General features: G+C 48.8%; 1 long non-coding RNA gene across 2 annotated transcripts; it reads right to left on the bottom strand.

Moving 5' to 3' along the window:
• Window positions 1-329: 329 nt before the first annotated feature.
• On the bottom strand, window positions 330-10,337 carry LOC135815987 (uncharacterized). 2 transcript variants are annotated; one of them, XR_010553342.1, is made up of 3 exons: window positions 10,266-10,337; window positions 9,795-10,076; window positions 330-1,311 (listed from the first exon to the last, which is right to left on the bottom strand). It is a non-coding gene; the product is annotated as an uncharacterized LOC135815987 (long non-coding RNA). The 2 variants fall into 2 exon arrangements; XR_010553341.1 differs by lacking the exon at window positions 10,266-10,337 and having other exon boundaries at window positions 9,795-10,141.
• Window positions 10,338-23,258: the final 12,921 nt, after the last annotated feature.

The raw sequence follows: 23,258 nt of genomic DNA, 5'->3' as shown, positions 1-23,258 counted from the left end.
ATTCGAAATTACATTTTCCAAAGTTTTCCTTCACAAATAGTCCCAATTTGTTCTCACCTTTAGGGCAATGAAGTCAATTTTTCTTCAGGACTAACATCGGCTAACAAAGTGGCGCTGTCCCAGTGATCTACAATACTTATAATCATTGCACATGTGAAATATTGGGAGTCACAGAGTGAGGAAATGGCCTAAATTGAAACTTGAACTGTTCTGCCAAGTTTTATGCAGTGAACGCAGGGCTGAGAGCACGCAAGAGCCATCCCGGAAGATCTTGTGCGCCACCAACCGAACCTTCGGTGAATGTTCACAAGGTTAGAAGCTCGCACAGATAACACACATTGTATGCTAATAGTAATACAATGCACTCAGGAATGTGTGCAAATACAACAGAATTAATTCCAAATAAAGTCAACAATAGCTGCCTCAACACAGTGCTATCAACCTTCCGTATTTTCCATATTTGTACGGAAAATCACTACTTCGTCCGCGCTATGGATTTTGAGAAAAATGTACGGAAAATTGAACGGGATTGATCAGTATGTATAAGCATTGCAAGTGCAAGCTGAGCGATGAAAAGAAGAGAACCGAGTGGAAAGAAAACGCTGCAGTGGAGAGTCCTTAGAAAAGACTGAAAAAATATCATAATATCGCTGCACGAGATCATCCTTATAAGTTATAACGTCAGCTGATCGTACTGTGGTTGATTCATACGGCGGTAAATACACACCTGCTCACACACGCTCTCTAAACTGAAAAGTTATTCTTGCACAGAGCTCTCCTTCCCGCCACCACCACCATCATCAGTTCCCGTCTGGCGCCTAGTCGATGCAGGGTGAGTGGTGTCCGACATAGCAGGCTGGTACATCAGGTAGTGTATGGCGCATAGCAGATGACACAGCAACAACATAGCTTGATTGCGACGTACCTTTCGTCCCGGCTGGACTCATCAGGCAATCTTCTTCTTAGATGCCTTCACAAGGAGCTTGACTCGGGAGAATGAAGTTGAAGACTCCACTGCAACTGCACTTATGGTTGGTTCATATGGTGGTAAATACACACCTGGCAATATGGGGGTAAATACACGCCTGCCCAGACACGCTCTCCAAACTGCAAAGTTATTCTGGCACAGAGCTCTCCTTCTCACCACCACCACCACCACCACCATCAGTTCACGCCTGGCGCCTAGTCGATGCATGGTTAGCGGTATCCGACATAGCAGGCTGGCACATCAGGTAACGCATGGCACATAGAAGATGGCAACGACATAGCTTGATTGCGACGTACATTTCGTTCTCTCGGTTGTGCTGTAGCCTGAAAAAGGAAATAAGACAATGCATCCACATGACACAGACAAGTAATTACTGTTACAAATAATGCATACTGCTTGATAACAGAGAAAGAAAGTCAGTGGTCACACAAGTTTTTGGTCGTCCCTGGAACGAAGATCGTTCCAGGGGGGGGGGGGGGGGGGGGGGGAGCTAAAATCTCAGTCGACTGACGCTATGCATACACATGTACATTTATTTTATTTATTTCACCTTCCCGTGGCCAGAGAATATAGGCCAATATGGAGGGAGGGGGGCGGTAGCCAGCCATGGCAGTAAACAAAAACAAAGCAAAAATAAATAAATATTACACATTACTGGAGGCAAAGAGAAACAAATGTGGACATGCATGCGATTTTCGTCGTCCATTCATTTCGGAGGGTGGAGAGGGGGTCCGAGTACGAAATGAATGATGTTTTTTCAGGGATGACTAATCACTTTTGCGATGACCCCTTATTGCATCAATTTATCATCTGAACTGCGCAATTGAGTCCCACTTTTATTATGTTGGGTCCAGATTTCAAGACTCGTGAAGTTCGAGGTGAAAAGCAGGCCGATGAAGGGACGCCAGTAATTCAGTCTAGTCCGGTGGCATGGAGAGGGACCGATGAACCGGCAACAAGAGAATTCAATACGCATGCTACTCTACTGTTGTGTATCGTGTCGGAGAAAGGTCTTCTGGGGTGTCGTCGAGATCTCGTTGCGACCGTGACTCCTGCTTGTCTCCCTGGATAGGTGCTGCTTGCTTTGCTTTTTGCGTAGTGTTTGATTATTGTTTACTATTGCGTATTGTTAGTGTTCGTTTTGATTTGGTACAATACTTGTTACGAGATACGACACATTGTGTAGTGTGTGTTTGCAGCACGAAGAAGACTGCTCACCAGAACGGTTAGCTCAGGAGCTTGGGCTTACCTTGTGCAATCACAGTTCATCAGCTTGGACATTGCGCTTGGTCCCATGCGAATAACCGACTAGAATAGTAATTATTTCTTCGTTGCATTTTTGAATTGTGTTCTTGCTAGCTCGTTGATTTATTTAGTTGATGTGTTGATTTGTGTTTGATTACTTATTTATTTGATGCACGATTTATGTGCGCTGATTGCGTGATGGCATGCAATTATGATCATGCTTGCGCCAGCTAGCTAGATGCCTGCGCCGCGCACTGATGTTGAATGAGTTAGTATGCGCCCCGCTCTGTTCATGCATATATGGTACATGGTGTGTAATGTTTGCCGCACATGCGTATACGTGCCTCACCTCGTACTGCTTATGTGCCGCGCGCCGTACTATTGCTGTCGCTTTGCCGCCAAATTTAGCTTCCGCTTTCCGAGCGCTGTACGCTCTTCTGTACGCTCATGCCAAAGTTGGACGCACGGTGTGGCTGGCCAGCGCTTTACCCCTCATGCGTTGTTCTTTTCCTTGATGCTGTGGTTTGTTTTTCTTTAGTGTTCTAGAGTTCTCTTTCCGATGTAGTTCGTATTTTTCCAGTCTCTTCTTCTCAATGTATTCTACTGTTCATTCATTATAGTCCGTAAAGAATTACGTGACCTCTTGTCTTGTGGCGTCTGTGCGATCCTGAAACTTTTGAGGTGTTAGTAGTGAACACAACATTTTGGCGACCACGCCAGGATCGAGACGCGTGAACATGGATGAGGTAGAAGCGAAGCTGATCGCAAATGGTCAAGCTTATGGCTACACTGGAGAGGCATTGCGTACTTACGTAGAGGCGCGTATCGAGAAGCACGAGGAGAAAGTGCGTGCAGACAGAGAGCGCGACGAACGAGCAGGAAGTAGATTGGAAAGGAAAGATGACGAGCAGCTGCTTGCGAGGATTGCAGATTTGGAGTTGCAAGTCCAGCACACACGAGAGACTCAGAGTGATGAGAGCACTTTGTTGAATACGACGAATGGCAGTTTAGCGAGCAAGAGGGCTGCCATCAAGATGCCGAAGTTCGACGGTAAGCAGACTGTTGAGACCTATCTCGAACTGTTCGAGGATGTGGCAAAGCAAAACGAGTTCAGCGACGACGAGTACCTGATCCGCTTGCGCGTGGCTGTTGCTGGCAGCAAGTTGGAAGGTGCATGCTATGGCTGCAACACCTTTGCCGAAGCGAAGCGCGAGCTGCTGATGGCGCATGGGAAGACCGCCGACAAAGCGTGGCAAGCCCTGATGGCCATACAGCAGAAAAGTGAGGAGAGTTTCTACCAGTTTGTGGTACGAGTGACGCGCGAGACGGAGAAGTGGGCAAAACTCGCCAGGCCTAGCCGTACCTCTAGCCGCGGACAAATCGGTGAGCTGGACGACACTGAATTGTTCGGATGTGTCGTACGTCAAGTCCTGCTAGAAGCTGTGTCGGCAGAAACTAAGGCCTTCTTGATCGAGAAGAGATGTTACACGAAGGACTTGAAGGCGTTTGCGGAGGATGGTATGGCTTACCAAACAGCCCACGGACGTAGCAAGCTGAAGCCTGCCAAGTCTAGCACCAGCGACAAACGTATACCGTTTGCGTCGGCAGAGTGTTTGACGGTCAGCGTTGATGAGGCTAACAAGAAATTGTCAGCTATGGCGTCTGAGCACCGAAACGCGTACGTCAAGGCAGAGGGACTGTGTTTCAACTGCCTGAGACCAGGACATCGAGTGATGAATTGTCAGAACAAGGGTCGTTGCAAGCACTGCAACAAGCGACACCACAGTCTACTGCACAGAGAGGACAAACAGGTAACATCCGAACCGATAGCCGAATCGAAAGTCGGTACGTATGAATGTAGTGCAAACAGCGTGCACTTGATGACCGGCGTGGCTGAGGTACAAGGACCTAGCCGAAAGGCCAGTGTACGCATATTCATCGACCCAGGTGCGCAGGCATCGTTCATCACCGCGCCACTGGTGAACTCGCTGCAACCGGCACACCTTGGATCGCAAACTGTCAGGCTGAAGGCGTTTGACGTGGAGCCGAAGTTTGAAAAGATGGACAGGTACCGTGTCACCATCAAGGGTGCAACGAAGTCCATTTCCGTCAATGCCTGGCAAAAGAAGTCGCTAGGTCTCCGATTCGATCCGCTAGCAGACAGCACAATTGCACGTTGGCAGTCACAGGGATTGCAGCTGTCTGATGACTCGACAAAGGCCGGATCAAGCGAAGTGCACATGCTGATTGGAGCTGACTACTGCAATGAGTTCCTTCTCCGCAAGGAGCAAATCAATGGAGAGACGGCCTGGCACACTGAAATAGGCTGGGTGCTGTCAGGACCGGCTAATAGTGAAACCAAGTCAGCGACCGTCAGTGTGAGTTGTATTGAACTTGACCGACTGTGGAAGATGGAAGAGGTGCCGGAAATAGCTGAGACATTACCGGACTTCCCGATAGAGCGGCAAGGCCCTCATTACCAAGTGGGATTGCTATGGCGATCTGAGAAGCGTCCGCCAGCCAACCTAAACCAAGCGATGGCAGCGGCACACTCACTGCTGAAGCAGCTACAGAGACGAGGTCAACGTCTAGCGTATGATGACGTCCTCATCACTGAGTACTTGAAGCTGGATGCCATTGAAAAGGAACCGCATCCGGAGGAAGCCGGCTATTACATGCCGCATCATGCCGTATTCCGTAGCGACGCCTCAACGACGAAGACACGGGTCGTCTTCAATGCATCCGCCGCCTGCACCGGAGCACCATCCCTAAACGACATGGTCGATCCCGGGCCATCACTCCTACCGGATCTCACTGGTATCCTCCTCAGGTTCCGTGAGTATGAATGTGCTGTACAAGCCGATATTCGCAAGGCTTTTTTTATGATCGGAATGCGTGAAGAAGATAGGCCATATCTGCGTTTTGTTTGGCCTGAGATAGGTAGCGAAGAAATGTGTATCTGGCGTTTAAAGAAGCTGCCTTTTGGAGTGAATTGTTCTCCTTTCATACTTAGTGCTGTGCTGCGCTTTCATCTCGATAGTGCATTCGAGTCTGCTTCTGCTGCTGAGCGTGATATCATAGAGCTGCTGCTGCGTAGTTTTTATGTTGATGATTGCGTTTCTAGCTTGCCATGCTGTGCGGATGCTGAAAAGCTGCAGGAGTATAGCGTTAATGTTTTGCAGGGAGCAGGCATGGAGTTGCGGAAGTGGCGAGGGAACACGATGACCTCAGACCCCGAGGCTGGTTCCAAGGCACTGGGTATTGTGTGGAACACCGAGTCAGATTGTATTTCGGTGGCTGCGCTCGGTGATGTTGAGTGTCCCAAGGAAGTGTCTGGTTGGTCGCGTCGTGCGTTGTTGCGTTGTGTTGCCGCTGTGTTCGATCCGCTAGGTTGGGCGTCACCCGCAGTTGTGCCAGGCAAGATGATGTTGCAAGAGAGTTGGAAGCTCGGCGGTGGTTGGGATGACCCATTCCCTATTGATTTGGCTGTCCGATGTGCTTCATGGTGGGGAGAGCTCGCAGCGCTTTCTTCCGTTAAAATCCCCAGATGGATCGGGTGTACTCCAGATGCTCCAGTCACTTTGCATGTATTCTCCGATGCATCCGAGAAGGGCTATGGCTGTTGTTTCTATGTTGTGTCCGGTTTGACGTCTTCTTTGTTGTGTGCGAAGGCGAAGGTTGCACCTGTTGTACATCCCACTCTTGCGCGTCTGGAATTGTCGGCTGTGTGTCTTGGCGTGAAGATGTTGTCCTTTGTCGTCAATGAATTGAGAGTGCCAATTGAAAGGATTGTGGGGTGGACAGACAGCCTAACCACATGGCACTGGATCTCAAAGCCGTCGTATCACTGGAAGACGTATGTTGCTAATCGAGTTGCTGCAGTGCAAGAAGTTTCGCAGAAGCTGCAAGTAGAATGGCGTCACTGTCCAGGAGTTAGCAACCCTGCAGATCTTGTCTCGCGTGGTGTCCCAGTGTGTGACTTGCAGAAGGAGATGTGGCTGCATGGTCCGTCATGGTTGAGCGATGAGTCTCAGTGGCCACCAGTCATCTCGTTTCAGAGCACCAATGAGTCCGTCACCGAAGCACGCGTGTCGGCTGTGGAGGTTGACACTCCAGTTGTTTGGCCGTGGGAGAAGTTCTCCAAGTGGCAACGAGCTCGCGGTTTGGTCGCAAGTATGCTGTCATGGCGACACAAGGGTGTTTCGCGTGCAGAATTGATTCCATCTGCTGAGTCTGTGATGTTTCGCGCCATCCAAGAGCAATGCTTCCCTAAGGAGTTGTCCCAGTTGCGGAGCAAGGAGCCACTGAAGAAGGGTTCGAAGCTGTTCAAGTTGTCTCCGTTTCTGGATGAAGCTGGTTTGCTCAGAGTTCGTGGTCGTCTGCAGGAGAGCGATCTGTCCTACGAGGTTCAGCATCCGATCATCCTGGGCAGATGTCATCTAAGTGAGTTGTTTCTGCGTGATGCTCACCTTCAGCGAATGCACCAGGGTGTAGAGAGCGTGCTGGCGTTTCTACAACAGCAGTTCTGGATTCTCGGAGCTCGTCGGTTTCTTCGTAGCGTGTCGGAGAAGTGCATTGTTTGCCGCAGATTTCGCGCACAGACTGCTGCTGAGGAGATGCCGCCGTTGCCCTCAGACAGGGTGAAGCACCACCAGCCATTCGGTCTCACAGGTATTGATTATGCAGGTCCGTTGTACGTGCGCAGTTCATCAAATGTTCAGAAAGTGTGGGTCGCACTCTTCGTGTGCGGTACTACTCGCGCAGTGCACCTAGAGCTCGTGGATAGCCTGTCGACAGAGGTGTTCCTGCTAGCATTGCGTCGTTTCATCGCCCGTCGTGGGAAGCCGCTGCGTATACGTTCAGATAATGCTACGACGTTCAAGTCCGCCGCAGACAAGGTGGCAATCCCGTGGTTCTTCAATCCGCCATCTGCCCCGTGGCATGGAGGGTTCTATGAGCGTCTGGTGGCATGTGTGAAAGCTCCCTTGAAGAAGGTTCTCGGTCGAGCGTCATTGAGTCGAGACGAGCTGTTCACTGTCTTGACGGAGATCGAGAGAGTCGTCAACTCTCGACCCCTCACTCCGGTTTCTACGGATGTAGCTGACGAGTCGCCACTGACTCCAGCCATGATGTTGGGAGACATCTTTGCAACCGGTATTGCCTCGTCTGACAGACCACTCGATCCACGGCAGTTGTCCGCTCGAGTCAAGTATGTCCACACCGTCTACGAGCACCTCAACCAGCGTTGGTCGTCTGAGTATCTCATTCGTCTCAGTGAGTATCATCGGTCGAAGTCAACTCCGCTTGTCGTGAACGACGTTGTGTTTATTGCCGACGACAACCGGAAGCGGCAATCATGGCGCTTGGGTAGGGTCGCAGAGCTGTATCCTGGAAGAGATGGCAAGTGCAGGGTGGCCAAAGTCCAAGTTGGCCAATCGTCCATGCTACGGCCCATTCAACGCTTGGTTCCGTTGGAAGTAGCGAAGGAGCATGTTGAGCCGCCTGCTGTGGACGCTGAGCCGCAGCCGCAGATACCCGCGAGCGCTGATCCAGTCAACGTCGTCGATGATGTTGAAATACCTTCGACGACCGTTGAACCGCAAGTTACGCGTCGATCTCGTCGTACCGTTCGACCACCACCTCGTCTTGATTTGTGATCAGTGTGGTTGAAGCCCTTTGGTGGGGAGAATGTTGTGTATCGTGTCGGAGAAAGGTCTTCTGGGGTGTCGTCGAGATCTCGTTGCGACCGTGACTCCTGCTTGTCTCCCTGGATAGGTGCTGCTTGCTTTGCTTTTTGCGTAGTGTTTGATTATTGTTTACTATTGCGTATTGTTAGTGTTCGTTTTGATTTGGTACAATACTTGTTACGAGATACGACACATTGTGTAGTGTGTGTTTGCAGCACGAAGAAGACTGCTCACCAGAACGGTTAGCTCAGGAGCTTGGGCTTACCTTGTGCAATCACAGTTCATCAGCTTGGACATTGCGCTTGGTCCCATGCGAATAACCGACTAGAATAGTAATTATTTCTTCGTTGCATTTTTGAATTGTGTTCTTGCTAGCTCGTTGATTTATTTAGTTGATGTGTTGATTTGTGTTTGATTACTTATTTATTTGATGCACGATTTATGTGCGCTGATTGCGTGATGGCATGCAATTATGATCATGCTTGCGCCAGCTAGCTAGATGCCTGCGCCGCGCACTGATGTTGAATGAGTTAGTATGCGCCCCGCTCTGTTCATGCATATATGGTACATGGTGTGTAATGTTTGCCGCACATGCGTATACGTGCCTCACCTCGTACTGCTTATGTGCCGCGCGCCGTACTATTGCTGTCGCTTTGCCGCCAAATTTAGCTTCCGCTTTCCGAGCGCTGTACGCTCTTCTGTACGCTCATGCCAAAGTTGGACGCACGGTGTGGCTGGCCAGCGCTTTACCCCTCATGCGTTGTTCTTTTCCTTGATGCTGTGGTTTGTTTTTCTTTAGTGTTCTAGAGTTCTCTTTCCGATGTAGTTCGTATTTTTCCAGTCTCTTCTTCTCAATGTATTCTACTGTTCATTCATTATAGTCCGTAAAGAATTACGTGACCTCTTGTCTTGTGGCGTCTGTGCGATCCTGAAACTTTTGAGGTGTTAGTAGTGAACACAACATCTACAGTTCATTGCTGGGGAAGACTACTCAAGGCCACGTCACTCCGGCAATTCAATGTACAAATCAGCAGCAACACTTGCAAACGTATTCCTACCAGCTGACCAGCAAGTTACCAGCCATCAGCTCTTCAAATAATTCCAACTTAACAAAGAGAGGAGATGGACAGATCGGAAAGTATCGTGGCAAGCTCAGGACAACACACGTCCGGCCCTATGTAACAACAGTGGAAAGTGCGTGCCATGGTATATTTTCGAAGGCATCTCAAGAACCAGCTAATGTGGACTGGGAGTCCATTTGCATCGTCCGATCAGCTGCTACAAGTGCCGTGAGCCAATGGCAAAAACGTTTGACAGAGACTACTACGTCTACTGAATGCAACTTTGGCATGGCAGAGATCTACAAGCACGTTATCTTATCTATCAATAGAGTTGTATCCTCGTATGACTATGTGAAGTGTGAGGGTGTACTGTACTGCAGACGCGGCTACGACCTGGTTGGAAATGTACGCAACAGTTCCCACCCTCTTGACCAGAGATCGCACACACCCTAGGGTTTTGATGGGTTTGTACGACTCCCAGCTCTTGACTTTTGTTGGGTGTACGAGACGCACGCACAGTTTCCGTAGGGTGAGTACTTTTTCATGTAGTACTGAATGCGGCAAGCAGGACTCGCCCATCCGCCCCTCCCCAAATGGATCTACTCGAATGGTTGCGGAGGTAGGGGTGCTCTGGCGGGATTTTACGACATACACAAGCGCGCACACATGCACACAATATACACACGCACGCACACACATACACACGAACGCACGCTATGTCGCACGTCTTGGGCATGGCTTCGTGAATACAAATAATAATTTAATGTTATAATTTATAGTATCCAAATGTTAGAGCAGCTTTACAAAACCTACCGTTCAATACCGGATCATCTTGTGACAGCTTCCTTGCAACACCCATGACTTGACCCCACTTCGTCTTGACGTCGGGAAATCGTTCACACCGGAGTTGGGACACGACTCATTGAAATCCAGGCCTATCTGCTGCTGGAAGCAGGACAGAGCTGATGGACGTCAGCAGCGGCTGTAGAACAACCATAAACGAGTCTTCTTTCTCCGCAGTCAGGCGGGACAGCAGCTTTGCAACGCAAGCTTCTTGCCTTCTGTGGGTCTTTAGCGGCTGGGATTCGGAACGCTCTGTAGAAACCATTGAACAAGTACTGCACTCTATCAACCCACAAGTATTTCTTCCAATTCATGATTATTCGCAACTTTATATGCAGTACGCGCACCAGATCAGAAGCCGCTATAATAAGTAGCAAGGTTGAAAGTTTCAAGACAAATTGAAAAATATAATAACATAGAAAATTAGAATTCAAACCATACCTGTGGCCCAAGCCAACACAGACTGAGCGTTCACGCGAAGAGAACGTAGATCTACGTCAGCTGAGGTTTCCTTGAGGTGATTCTTGACCCGGATCTGGATCGCGATCAGCAGCACTCTCTGCCTCCATCACGATCATCAAATGCAACTAATTACTTGGAAAAGTTGTTCATTCTTCTTCTTCTTTTCGAGCTACGATTTCCCACGATCCTACCGATCCAGCACGAGTCCGTTCCCCGAGGAGTGCACTCCCAAAGTCCCATGGCATAAGTACGCGGAGTAGTTGGTTTATAACTCAGGGCACGCACCGGGGATATCTGAGGGAAAAGTGGGAGAAAGTGCCGCGAGTCAATCATAGTCGGCCCGGAAGGCCTCGTGTCGCCTCCCGGGTCTATACGACTCCCTGGTCTTCAGTAATACTAATAGTTTGCATGTACGCGCTGTAGCCAGCCATGTGGCGTGAACAGATTGCTTGACGTGAAAGGTAGCGAGGTAGGTAGGCGTGAAACGAAAAGATTTTTTTGGGGGTATACCGGTAATCAGCAAAAAATCCGCGATATGCGTGTTAAAACAAAATGGCGTCTCGATTTATTGAAAGCATGGGAGTCGTATTACTATTATGCATGGTCCCTGATTGAAAGTGTCATGTACATGATTGCACTAGTAGTAGTACTAGTACTAGTAGTAGTAGTTGGTGGAACGAGTGTTCAAACCCATTTGAACTTCATACTGTTCGTCTTCTTTTTGACATGCTCTCTTTCCATCGTCCTTAGCTTTTGTTTGTTGTGAGCTGTTTTGGCTTTCTCCTATACCTCTAGGGGATGCCAAGTGATGGTTTTGAGAGGCTGGTGATGGCTGTGAGCGAGAGTTTGCCGATCGGCGTCGTCCTCGCTATAGCGATGAAAATACTAGTTACTGCGCACCTGGCAGATATCACAACACGTCGGAGCGTCCAGGAACAAAGCAATCTTGGGTTTTCACTGGAATCTAGTTCCTCCAGCATCGCGTAGCCCACCGTCGGTGAATGACCGTCCACAAAGGTTGAACCTGGTCTTCTGCAACATCTCGCAGTCCTGCGAAGCACACCGGGTCCGCCTGCCATGTATTGTACAAATAAAACTCATGCAGTAGTGGACTCTACAGTGATGAGTCTCAGCCTGTATGCTGCAAAAGACACAGGAAATGTGACTGGTGTCTGTACACTGGACGTCAACACCCCAGTCTTCTCCTGCAGGATATGTTTGACATTGACATTATGCAGTGGATCGACATTGACCTGGTTTGGCGGCTATCGTGATGGTATCTGCCTGGTTGGATGTAGCAGGTTGACGTTTGCTCGTCGTCCAGTCCGGAATTTTCTTGTAACTCATGGTGGAGTATGCGCAGGGTTTATGATCATCCCTGTTCACTTCAATATTATACAAACACAACGTTCCCTTTGTCACTCATCTTATCCCGAGTACTGAATTTGCTGACGATATTGCGCCACACTTGTCAAAACCTACCGCCACTGCTGACGGTGGCGACTGGTTCGTCAATGGGGGTGACCAGGCTGACTGACTAGCTTCAAGACAGCGGCCTCGTCAACCCAGCCTAAAGGCAGATTTTATCGATCCAGCCTCAGCGCCATGTTGACGATGCCCTAGTGACTGTGTGTCATGGATTGCATTGCCATCAGCGGTCATTGCCATTCACCTTGGTGCAGCCCTCAACAACTGGCTCAGCCCAGTGGAGTCTCAAGTGGACAAAGTTGTTGCCAAAGTAGCTCAGAAGATTGGTGCATCGTGGTGTAGGTGAGCACATAACTAGGACTTCCCAACGCCTATTTGTCCAGGCTGCAATACTACCTGACATGCTGTACTGCACATTCTTTTCAGCACTGCAAGGCCGGTAGCTGGACCGACTGCAGGGGCCGCGCACATGCAGGCCGCCTGTTGCCAGTGCAGCATTCTGGAACGTTCTTTCCTTCTGAGATCCGTGGAATATTAACTTTCTTTGCTTCAAAGCAAGTTGCTTACCTTTCTGTTGTGCTCCTAGTATCCATACAACAATAACCTACGGTAATTTTGTTTTATTTTCCTTTCCATTCCCCAACCAATGAATACTACAATGTCGATTCTCTTTCTGCATACTTTAGTGTGTGCCCGCTCGCTCACGTGTGTGCGTGTATACCTCACTCGGCACTCGAAGTTCTGTTCCCCATGACTGAAAGACTGCCTGTCCTTTCAGGACCTGCCATCATCTGCGGATGGGCATTACTGTATTGTGTGTGTGTGTGTGTGTGTGTGTGTGTGTGTGTGTGTGTGTGTGTGTGTGTGTGTGTGTGTGTGTGTGTTTCATTCAGAATCAGATTCGCTATCGTTGCTATAAGTTAATGAGTATAAGAGAGAATCTGTGGGTTCACATCCAGAGCATTTGTAGAGTTGCTTTTCTCGCCACGGGCGCATACATAGGACATTGTGTGTGTGTGTGTGTGTGTGTGTGTGTGTGTGTGTGTGTGTGTGTGTGTGTGTGCGTGTGTGGTGTGCGTCTGTGTGTATGGGATACTGTCTGTATCGGCTTTTGGTACTAATGTTCAGGTCTGTGCTTGCATGTGTGAACATGAAATTGTTTGGTTCTGTGCATGCTACATGTGTGTAGGTGTATATTAGCCCTTTACCGGCAAGTGCATTTTGTATATGAAATCCATAACATTGAGAAGGATGCCAATAACTCACAACGAGGGCACATTTTGTATGTGCAAGTTATGTTTTCTTGGAAGTCTGGTACTACTTCTTGACGATGGAAAAAATTATTTTCATATACCACACACATACGCTGCTAAATTGGCACCTATATGTCTAAACACGGAAATTGTACATAGGGTAGTGCAAATCGTCAGATTCCGACATTGACATGAAACTGCCAAAACAAGTCGACATCAGAACGGAAACGAACGCCATAGCCATCACAGACTTCAGTGGCCGTGCCTCGCTCGCAATTGAGAGCAGCATCGCCCCAAAATCGCTATTCGATGGCCTCGTAAGGTCGTGCGCAAGTCGCGCAGCGCTGCCGTCACTCAGGTACGTAGAAAGTCGATGGCCTAAAATTCCGTCTCTGGGAGACTGTCGACACGATCACTCTCCATGGCTTCCCCACCATAAGCACCATCAGATTCTTCCAGGTACATCACGACGACATCGTCTTCAGCGGCTGGAGCTCCCGATATCTGCGTGAGAATTTACTTGGCGTGCGCTCCGCTCCGCAATTTGAAATTCGCTTGCATCGGCGGCTGGAACGAAGTATTTATCTATCTGTCCTGGGTCCCTGAGCTAAGGTCTGCTAGGTCCTCGTCGGAGAAGTCCTCTGAGGACGAAAGGAACTCACTGCGCCAGAGGAAATGCACCTGACGACGTTTTGACGGAGGCAGACGGCATTGTTGGCGCGCGTGTATTTCCGAAAATTTTCGATCGCGCAGTTCTCAATGAAATCAAATCAGGGAGTCGTATAGACTCCCTGAATCAAATGGGACACGCGTAGATCTCTTCAGCTACGGATAGGATCATACCTAGGCTGTGTGAGGGCCACGGGAAATCCCCGTGGGGTGATGCTTCCTGTCATACCAGGCATGGTTTTAGTATGCATGTCGAATGCGTCGTTTACGACGCATTCAAGTATGGGGCTGCCGGTAAAGGGTTAGTGTATGTACATATATGTACCGGTATGTATGTGTTGTATATTAGTGTATGTACATATATGTACGGGTATGTATGTGTTGTATATTAGTGTATGTACATGTACAGTCAACTTGTATATTAGTTTATCACTCCCTTAGTATTGACTCACATAGATTTTTGCCATACCTAAGCAGTCAAATATGTATGACTAGCAGCACCCCCGGCCCCGGCCAGCGTTGCCTGGCCGAACGTGGCATGCGGGTGAAGCAAGTACATGAACAGCACACGTGCTCAGCACGTGGTGGTGGCCAGACCGCTGAAGTCCTGGTGAGGGAGGTTCTTCATCGTATCGTTGGAAGGAGAAGGAGGGACGTCTGTTACGCCTTCGGGAGGCTGGTCAGGGTTGTCCATCACCTGTCCTGGTGGCGGATGAAGCGGCTCAAAAAATTCATAAACTTTAAAATTTAAAGTACGAACAAAAGTGCGATGCGCTCTTCACTGCAGATCAGATGCAGAGTGCAGTCATGACGTCAGTGCAGATCTTTTGTATCCTTTTGTTGCAGATGTTTCTATTTGCAGAGAACGGTTCACGTGGTACATGGTCCGCAGCGCTTGTGCGGCTGCTAGTGCTACCTATGGCCTAGGCTAGGTGGCTACATGATTCGCACGCTTCGCGTGCTCAGTGCTTCTGCGCGCGGCTGCTACTGCTACTCGTAGATCTACTGATCGTGTCTGCTACCTACACACACACACACGTCACAGGTGCCTCTTCTTTACTTTAGTATGGCCTAGGCTAGAACGTGGCATGAACAGCACACGTGCTCAGCACGTGGTGGTGGCTACACGATTCGCACGCTTCGCGTGCTGATTGATTGATTGATTTTATTTACTTCGCAAGTTCAAACGGGTTCCTGGCCCAGTTATATGAAAGCGAAGGATAGAATTTGCCAAAATCCTAATGAGCAACAGCATAGGCAATATTATCATAGAAGTGGAGTACTATGCGAGCGAGAATACTGAGACGAAAGAAACATGTCAAACCTGACGAAACACAACCTATTTCAGGCATACATAAGGAAGGCAGGCTAGCTTGAAATCTTGCAATCTGGATACGGTGCGCACCTCTCTAGGCAAACTGTTCCACAGCAATGCTCCTGCGGTGGCGAATCTCGTTTGGCCACACCGACTGCGAGCTGGCTGGCTGAGCAGACCATTGGCATGCTGATGGCGCGTACTTCTGCCGCTGCATGCTGCTGGTTTGAGAAGCTGGGCTAGAGCAAGGCTAGTGGAGTCATTTGCTCAGTGCATCTGTGGCTGCTTCCGCTAGCGCTAGCAGCTACACGATTCGCACGCTTCGCGTGCTCAGTGCTTCTGCGGCCGCTAGCTAGCTACACTGTTTGCACGCTTCGTGTGCTCAGGGCAGCGCTGCTCCGCAGGATGGCCTGAGCGTAACACACACTGTGACACAGACACACGTCACAGGTGCCTCTTCTTTATAAGTAAAGATAGTATATCTAGTAGTCGAACACAGACTCAGTGTGTCAATCTAGGCCATAGGCATAGGCTACACGATTCGCACGCGCGGCTGCTAGTGCTACCTACACACACACACATAACAGTGCTTCTGCGGCCGCCAGCTACACTGTTCGCACGCTCCGCCTGCTAGTGCTACCTGTACCTATGGCCTAGGCTAGAAATCTAGAACGTGGCATGAACAGCACACGTGCTCAGCACGTGGTGGTGGCTACACGATTCGCACGCTTCGCGTGCTCAGTGCTTCTGTACTGTGGCTGCTTCCGCTAGCTACACGATTCGCACGCTTCGCGTGCTCAGTGCTTCTGCGGCCGCTAGCTACACTGTTCGCACGCTTCGCGTGCTCAGGGCAGCGCTGCTCCGCAGGATGGCCTGAGCGTAACACACAGACACACGTCACAGGTGCCTCTCTTTTATAAGTAAAGATAGCAGCACCCCCGGCCAGCGTTGCCTGGCCGAACGTGGCATGCGGGTGAAGCAAGTACATGAACAGCACACGTGCTCAGCACGTGGTGGTGGCCAGACCGCTGAATTGGAAACATGAAGTCCTGGTGAGGGAGGTTCTTCATCGTATCGTTGGAAGGAGAAGGAGGGACGTCTGTTACGCCTTCGGGAGGCTGGTCAGGGTTGTCCATCACCTGTCCTGGTGGCGGATGAAGCGGCTCAAAAAATTCATAAACTTTAAAATTTAAAGTACGAACAAAAGTGCGATGCGCTCTTCACTGCAGATCAGATGCAGAGTGCAGTCATGACGTCAGTGCAGATCTTTTGTATCCTTTTGTTGCAGATGTTTCTATTTGCAGAGAACGGTTCACGTGGTACATGGTCCGCAGCGCTTGTGCGGCTGCTAGTGCTACCTATGGCCTAGGCTAGGTGGCTACATGATTCGCACGCTTCGCGTGCTCAGTGCTTCTGCGCGCGGCTGCTACTGCTACTCGTAGATCTACTGATCGTGTCTGCTACCTACACACACACACACGTCACAGGTGCCTCTTCTTTACTTTAGTATGGCCTAGGCTAGAACGTGGCATGAACAGCACACGTGCTCAGCACGTGGTGGTGGCTACACGATTCGCACGCTTCGCGTGCTCAGTGCTTCTGTGGCTGCTTCCGCTAGCGCTAGCAGCTACACGATTCGCACGCTTCGCGTGCTCAGTGCTTCTGCGGCCGCTAGCTATACTGTTTGCACGCTTCGTGTGCTCAGGGCAGCGCTGCTCCGCAGGATGGCCTGAGCGTAACACACAGACACACGTCACAGGTGCCTCTTCTTTATAAGTTTAAGTAAAGATTTACTGCACGAGTACTCGTACAAACGAGTACAAGGCCAATACCGGCTGATACATGACCGAACGGCGCCAGCCGTGAGGTCATGTATCAAGCCGGTAATGCCCGTGTACGAGTGCGTACGAGGCGCAGTAAATCATTTATTGCATGCTTGACCCAAACATTCCAGAAAATGGAGAGAAACCTTTCCGACTTTCTCAGTCTCCCGACACACTTGTTCAGTGGTAAACGTCGTTTGTGGTTTTGAAATTCTCTATTTCTTTACGATATCGATGGTGTTGTTGTTCGTGATTGAGCACTGCGTGTAGGAAGTCCTGGAACAGGAACTGAAACTGGGATGGGCTCCACAACTTCGTCTCGAACGCATTCAGTTCGTCAAGTTCGTCGACTGCTCACTTGAACGCATCGATATCGATGTCAAGGTTGCATTCACCTGCTGATGCGGCTCATTGCGCGAAATCGCGCATCTATGAGCGACATCCACATAAACTGCTGGGACCATGGTTGTGTACTCGAATCTCATTCTGAGCACCCTTTTTTCTTCCTTTTTTCAGCCGTTTTTTTTGCAAAAAGTCCTCGAGCTCGATTTTTTTGATCGATCGTTCTTCAAGGAAAGACGAGTGGACAATCGATCAACAGGGCCGAGGACGAATGCGTCTAGTTGGAGTTCTTGCGTTGCACAGGATGACCAGACACACATATAGATACATTGCGACGATCTAATCTGCACAGTGTTTCCTAATACCGCACGCACGACGGTAAGTACAATTCATGTGATTTCAAATTGTTTGTGATCTACAACGTCGCGAGCAGGACGGAAATACAGCAACAGCACGACAACCGTTATACCAGGCAGTAACCAACAGTCACCTCCGTCACATTCTCCAGATCAGAAGGCAAGTGAGGCAGTGAACATGAAGAAATAAAGTATGAAAGAATGAAAAGTGAATAATTCAAAATCTCAGAAACGTTGAACGTAAAAAACACTGAGAACAAGAAAAGTGACTTACTTCGATGGCAAAAGACAAAGCGAATGTTCCTCGTATGGACCTGGCTCTTGCGGAATCAGCCACACTGTGGAACCATGTATTTGATTCCACAAGGGATGGCTACCTGCTCCTCACCAACCAGCCTCCACGACGGTGGTAAAGTCGCCAAAAATACGAAAGTTGAACATTTTGTGCATGCATGCAATAGAAAATTTGTGCTGAGTATGTCGAGTGGCCATTCGCACAGGACAAAGCCGTTGCGCAAGCTGTGACCCTGAAATTTCGTCCATTGGTAGCGAGGGTAACCCTGAGCTGGAAAGTGTAAGGGATGGCATGCTACACTCCCCCGCATACGCTTGACAGCACGATTTGAGGCGTGGAGTAGTAATATACCAGTATCTTACTACCCCCTGATACCTGATGCATGGACGTCGTCATCTTCATCCCGCAGATCGAAAATGTACAGGTGTCGCGTGATTTCGCGCAATGTGGTTCAGGTGGCTGGAACAAGTAAGTTATTGTCAGCTCAGTTACATGCGCGCGCGTGTGGTCTGTCATTCTCGTGCTTTGTAGTTTGTAGTCAGATCATCAAGTTGCTGTTTTGTGTTTCGAATTTGAAACTCCGAACAGTAGACACTTGATCTGATCACGAACCACAAAGTACAAGAATGACAGTCCGCATGCGCGTACATGTAACTGAGCGGGCAATACCGAGAAATACAGACCGCTGAGAAAGAGCGCTCATTGGCTGTAGTACAGGCAACCCTCACGTGACATGCAATAATCCTGCATATTTCACTCCTTAGGGCTATATTGACTGCTTATATTTGACTGCTTAGGGGTTGCGCAGTTGAACGGTGCCCAGTGCAGCATTGTCACCGCATGAGTAGGTGGTGGTGCAACGGTTGTGCAATCATAAAACCGGGATTCATGAGGTTATCGTTTTGGAATTTGAAATACGGACTGTTTGTCGTGATAAATCTAATATTGACTTCGTACTTGGTCAGTATTATTATTATTATATGCATGTTCGCGTTGATGTCAACAATGTTCACATCTTCGCATATGCCAGAACCAAACGATCAGCTGTATGATACTGTAGAAGCAAGAATGCATTTTAACGGTACAACACAACGGACAATATACTTTACTATGGTGATTGCCAGCATGGTCGGTGACTACCGAAACCTATGCGGGGAAATAATAACTTGGTCAGTATAGGAAATAAAAACCTCGTAAAAGACCTCGGCTTCGCCTCGGTCTTTTACTCGGCTTTTATTTCCTATACTGACCAAGTACTCAGTCAATACTAGATACGTATGTACAGTCAACTTGGCTAATAACGACTGCGGATATAACGACAATTCGCGAATAACGACTGCGGATATAACGACAATTCGCGAATAACGACAGAATTTCCATGCCCAGAGCAAAGTCCCATCCCACTGTAATACATGTACATATGAGACTTCGGGTATAACGACACTTCGCGAATAAGGACATCTTTTTGATGCCCCGCCGAGTGTCGTTATAAGCGAAGTTGACTGTAGTCGGATTTGGCAGGTGGTTCGTGTGTTTGCGTGTGCACGTGCGCGCGTGCCTAGGAAACTGCATAGTCGGATTCGGCAGCTGGTTCGTGTGTTTGCGTGTGCACGTGCGCGCGTGCCTAGGAAACTGCATAGTTGGATTCGGCAGCTGGTTCGTGTGTTTGCGTGTGCACGTGCGCGCTTGCCTAGGAGACTGCATAGTCGAGTCGGGTTCGGCAGCTTGTTCGTGTGTTTGCATTTGCACGTGCGCGCGTGCCTAGGAGACTGCATAGTCGGATTCGGCAGCTTGTTCTTGTGTTTGCGTGTTCACGTGCGCGCGTGCCTAGGAGACTGCATAGTCGGATTCGGCAGATGGTTCGTGTGTTTGCGTATGCACGTGCGTGCGTGCCTAGGAGACTGCATAGTCGGATTCGGCACCTGGTTCATGTGTTTGCGTGTGCACGTGCGCGCGTGCCTAGGAGACTGCATAGTCGGATTCGGCAGCTGGTTCGTGTGTTTGCGTGTGCACGTGCCTAGGAGACTGCATAGTCGGATTCGGCAGCTGGTTCGTGTGTTTGCGTGTGCACGTGCGCGCGTGCCTAGGAGACTGCATAGTCGGATTCAGCAGTTGGTTCGTGTGTTTGCGTGTGCACGTGCGCGCGTGCCGAAGAGACTGCATAGTCGGTTTTGGCAGCTGGTTCGTGTGTTTGCGTGTGCACGTGCGCGCGTGCCTAGGAGACTGCATAGTCGGATTCGGCAGCTGGTTCGTGTGTTTGCGTGTGCACGTGCGCGCGTGCCTAGGAGACTGCATAGTCGGATTCGGCGCCTGCTCGTGTGTTTGCGTGTGCACGCGCGCGCGTGTGCCTGGGAGACTTACTAGTCGGATTCGGCAGCTGGTTCGTGTGTGTGTGTGTGTGAGAGAGAGAGAGAGAGAGAGAGAGAGAGGAGAGGAGAGAGAGGAGAGAGAGAGAGAGAGAGAGAGAGAGAGAGAGAGAGAGAGAGAGAGAGAGAGAGAGAGAGAGAGAGAGAGAGAGAGAGAGAGGAGAGAGAGAGAGAGAGAGAGAGAGAGAGAGAGAGAGAGAGAGAGAGAGAGAGAGAGAGAGAGAGAGAGAGAGAGGAGAGAGAGAGAGAGAGAGAGAGAGAGAGAGAGAGAGAGAGAGAGAGAGAGAGAGAGAGAGAGTGAGAGAGAGAGAGAGAGAGAGAGAGAGAGAGAGAGAGAGAGAGAGAGAGAGAGAGAGAGAGAGAGAGAGAGAGAGAGAGAGAGAGAGAGAGAGAGAGAGAGAGAGAGAGAGAGAGAGAGAGGAGAGAGAGAGAGAGAGAGAAACTGTACAGTGCAGAAAAGTGCACTTGAAAGTTGGCGAGTTTACCCACTGGTGCGTCTGGACAACCAAGCTACAAACCGTCGTATTTCAGTCAAATATCGGTCTTTCGGGACAATCCAAGTATGTAAATCGAAGGGAAAAGTCCATTGTCTCCGAGTTTTGTGTGAAAGTTATTCAATTTGCTGACGATATTCTATTGTATGTTTGCGGTACGCAGAAGAATGCGCTTAGGCTGTCATCACACCATGGTACAAAGCGCTGCGTCTACGTCCACGTTAGGAGTTTTTGGTCGGTTGTCATGATGATCCGTATACGGGGTGAAAACGGGAGCAGAGGAAACGGGAGACGTGGACGTGGTATGGAGAGGGGGGGTATACGACTTTTTGTATGAACGTGCGTATCTCCCCCAGCCTTTTTCCGAGCGACCCTGTACTTCGATGTACGTGGGTTCAAATTAAAAAATTATTTCTCCAAAAACCTGACTGCGTGTACGCGTCAAGAACTGTGCCTGTCTGATGACACGACCACCCGTTTTGGTTTTTTCACCATAGACGTACACGTAAACGGGAGTCGGAGAACGTGGTGTGATGACGGCCTAAGCAACTCCCTGTCTGCAGCTGTCTCAGCCATTAGTACCTGGCTGTCAAACCGCAATTTAATTCTAAATGCCCGGAAAACACAAGTGCTCTTCCTGTCTACGCCACATATTACTGACCACCAATTTGCAGTCTACTGTCATGGAGTGCAGCTAAAGCAAGTGACATGTGCAAAGTATCTTGGAATACATTTGGATCAGGATCTTTCTTGGAGGACTCAAGTTGATTCTATGGTCACCAAACTTGCCAGTAAAATTGGTATTCTGTTCTGACTTGCCGAGAAACGTTTGTAAAGTGCCTAGTGTTGCCAGATTTTCTATATGCATCAAATTGTTTTTCTGCTGGCCTTTCCTTAACCCAGTTAGGTAGGCTTGAACGAATGCTAAAGCGAGCTTTGTGTTCAATCTACGATACTGGTTTTTGTAGCCCATCAAGCCCTTTATTTGCGAGACTTGGTCTAGATCGTTTGGCATCCATGTATTGCAAGAAATTACTGTATCTGACGTGGCGCTGTTTGGAAGGCCGCTGTAGTGTCACATTCCGTTCGAGCGTTTAAATAATGGTCTTGCAACGCGGCCTTGTATCACGCACTCTTAAGTTGCCCATGCTCAGAACTGCCTTTGCCCGTCATGGCGCTTCCTTCCAATGTGCTAAGCTGTGGAATGATTTACACCCTCTAGCTCGCTGTGTGGATAACTCCGCCCGTTTTAAGAAACTGTTACCCCAATGCCTTGCTTTTTCACGCTAGTACTTATGATTTTCAGCTATCCAAAATGCGAACATCATCACCTATCCAATACCGGTAGTCTATTATATTAATTGTTCATTTCTTTTTGCATCTTTCCCTCGAGTGGGTCTATTGTTATTAGGCAATTGTCTGTTATAGTCGCCACTATAAATAAAAATCCAATCCAATCCAATCCAAAACTCCAAGGAATCCAATACAGCATGCGCGATCGCGGCACGATGATGCGTTCCCGAGATGCGAAGCCAGCAAGATACGTCACGGAACTTTGCATTTCTACACGCGAGTCAAACGCTCCAGACCTGGTAGTACAGGAGCCAAGTGGGCAAAATGTGACTTCACGTTCCCACTTGGGGTGTACCACGATTTTTTTGCTAATATGATAGAGGAGCATACGTAGATGATGTTTCCACTTGTTGTCATTCTCAGAACTTTCTGAAAGGTTGTGAAAAATGCAATGGAAATTGCCTTTAGTTACCATGGCAACTGACCACAAAAATCGAGTTTCTATTACTTTCATCCCGGAAAATTCAATGTCTATCTGCCAAACAACTACATAAAATATTTGAAGCACCCCCAGAGCATTTTTTGAACTTGGTTACCATGGTAACCAAGAACAAACATCATAGCAACAGCATGGCAACACTGTAATAATAGCGCAGAAACAGTTACGATTCTTACGAAACATTAACAATGGGTAGGACTGATGTTATCAATCCTGGAATATTATATATATTATGGATTAGAAGCATGCCTTGAAATAACTTATCTGGAAAGACTTTCATGCAATGGGTGCACCACTACGCCCCGTTTCATCAATGCAGAGGACAGACCGTTTCGATTGGCCATGTATTAGCATTGATTGAGCTGCTTAAACGCATGGCAACGATTGAGTACAAGCAGCCACAGGCAATACTGCCAATAGCTCAGCAGCAGGGCTCAGACACAGCGATCAGAGAAAAGAACTTGAAAACAAGAAATGATTGGAGAGAGAAAGAACAAACAATGCATGATAGACATTGTCCTCGAGTAACTAGACTACTGGCATCAAATCAATAGATCGTCTCTCAAAGTTTTGCAGTTGGAATGCATGGCTGCACACACTACAGATAGATTACTAATACATGATGTACATTACCAGAATCCGTAAACTGTACCCTAGAGTCTGATGTACTTTGAATGACACATAACATAGCCAGCCAGAGTAGCAGTATCAGAGGAAACATCACGGAAGACAACGACTACTGCAGTTCACTTAGGCTTATTACAGATATTATGCTGTGATTGTTATCAACATGAAAACTAGCATACAGTGTGGAAAGAGTGTGTGGCATGATCGAATGG

The sequence above is a fragment of the Sycon ciliatum genome, chromosome 4 (genome assembly GCF_964019385.1).
Source record: "Sycon ciliatum chromosome 4, ocSycCili1.1, whole genome shotgun sequence".
Classification (NCBI taxonomy): domain Eukaryota; kingdom Metazoa; phylum Porifera; class Calcarea; order Leucosolenida; family Sycettidae; genus Sycon; species Sycon ciliatum.
This window is presented reverse-complemented; position numbering and strand designations above follow the sequence as displayed.